This window comes from Pteropus alecto, unplaced genomic scaffold (genome assembly GCF_000325575.1).
Source record: "Pteropus alecto unplaced genomic scaffold, ASM32557v1 scaffold21, whole genome shotgun sequence".
Classification (NCBI taxonomy): Eukaryota; Metazoa; Chordata; class Mammalia; order Chiroptera; family Pteropodidae; genus Pteropus; species Pteropus alecto.
Genome location: NW_006436282.1, coordinates 26,586,780 through 26,588,626, shown reverse-complemented (window position 1 = coordinate 26,588,626; position 1,847 = coordinate 26,586,780). Strand labels below are relative to the sequence as shown.

The 1,847-nt window shown below is 40.5% G+C and overlaps 1 pseudogene; it reads left to right on the top strand.

Moving 5' to 3' along the window:
- Positions 1–738: 738 nt before the first annotated feature.
- LOC112479984 lies at positions 739–857 on the top strand (annotated as a pseudogene).
- The last annotated feature ends 990 nt before the right edge of the window (positions 858–1,847 follow it).

The following is a 1,847-nucleotide window of genomic DNA, read 5'->3' as shown; positions in this document are numbered from 1 at the left end:
CCTAAATGGCCACCAGGTATAGAAAAGGTGCTCAACGTCACTAGTGATCAGGGAGCAGCAGGTCAAAACCACAATGAGATATTATTTTACACCTGTTAAGATGACTCTTATCAGAAAAATAAAAGACAATAAGTGTTATTGAGAATGTGGAGACATCGGAACCTGTGTACACTATTAGCGGGAACGCACAATGGTACAGCCATCATGGAAAACAGTACGGAGGTTCCTCAACAACTAAAAATAGAACTATTCTACAGGTCTGCAATCCCATTTCTCAGTAAATTGAAATCAGGATCTTGAAGAGATATTTGTACCTCCATCTTCATTGCATCAATTTTCACCATAACCAAGGCATGGAAGTAAACCAACGGCCACAGAAGATGAGTGGATAAAGGAAGCGTGGTACATGCGGGTGATAGGCTATTATCCGACCCTAACAAAGAAGGAAACCCTCTCATTTCCCACAACACACATGAACTTGGAGGAGTTTACATTAAGTGAAATAACTCGGTCTCAGAAGGACAAGTACAGTATGACTCCACTTACAAGTGGTATCTAAGGTAGTCGAACTCACAGAAGCAGAGAACAGAATGGTGGTTGCCAGGGCATGTGGGCAGGAGAAATTGGAAGCTGTTCAGTGGACATGAAGTTTTAGTTATGGAAGATGAGTAAGTTCTAGAGATCTGCTATATGACATGGGTTTACAGTTAACAAGAGGGTATTAGAAATTTACAAAGAGTTTACGGCCATGCCACCCCGAACGAGCCCGATCCCATCTGATCTCAGAAGCTAAGCAGGGTTGGGCCTGGTTAGTATTTGGATGGGAGACCACCTAGGAAGACCAGGTGCTGTAGGTGTAAAAAATAAAATAAAAAATAAGGGATTGTAAGCTGACAAGTTCCTTGCAATCTGTAAGGTCAACCAAAGGTTGCCTTGCCTAAAAAATTAAAAATTAAAAAAACTTTTTAAATATTTGCAAAAAGGATCGATCTCATGTTAACCATTCTTACCACAGGGAGGGCACAAGGAGACTTTTGAAGGTGATGGATGTGTTTACCGTGACTGTGATGATGGCTTCAAGGGTGCATGCATATGTCCAGACTCCTATACATGCAGGTTTTTTTTGTGTGCTTCAATTATACCTTGATAAAGCTGTTTTAAAAATTAATGAAAGATAGCCAGGGTTTCAGATATTTAAGTAATAAATGCTTGCAGCATCCTACTGGGCAAGCAACCTCTGTCAAGGGCAAAGGAACCCGGCACGGTGAGTGCGGAAGAAATCGTAAATGCGAGAAATCAAAACTCTAAGCCTCGCTCACGGTCCCTTCACTGCGGAATCATTTTCTCTCAGCCATTTCCCTTCTCCTTCCTAGGCTTCTCCACCTGTATTATAAGTAGCGTTTGGTGACGGGGATTAACCTTGTCATTTAGTGCACTGTGTGGGTAATATCAGACTGGCCTGGTCACAGGGAAAGCGCGAGGAGTCACATGACTCAGATATCTTGTGGTTGGAGTGATCACAACGTCAGGCTATCTCCCTTTGGGAAAAGACTGAATATTGGTTAGGCTGTAAATAATGTAAGAGGTAGGAACAGTTTTGAAACTCCATTACCAGTGTTTCTGAACTTTTTCCCCAAAGGAGAAAAATTAAAATAAATTTAAATTCTCCCTAATAAGAGAAATTAAAAAGCAAGGAATACAATGTTGTCCTGTAGAGTTGACCTTTAGAGAACCATATACCATTGTAATATTTGATTTGTTTCTTATTCCTGCACAAACTACCACAACTTAGCAACTTAAAAGAAGAGGTTTTTCTCTTACAATTCAAGTGAAATATCTAAAATCAC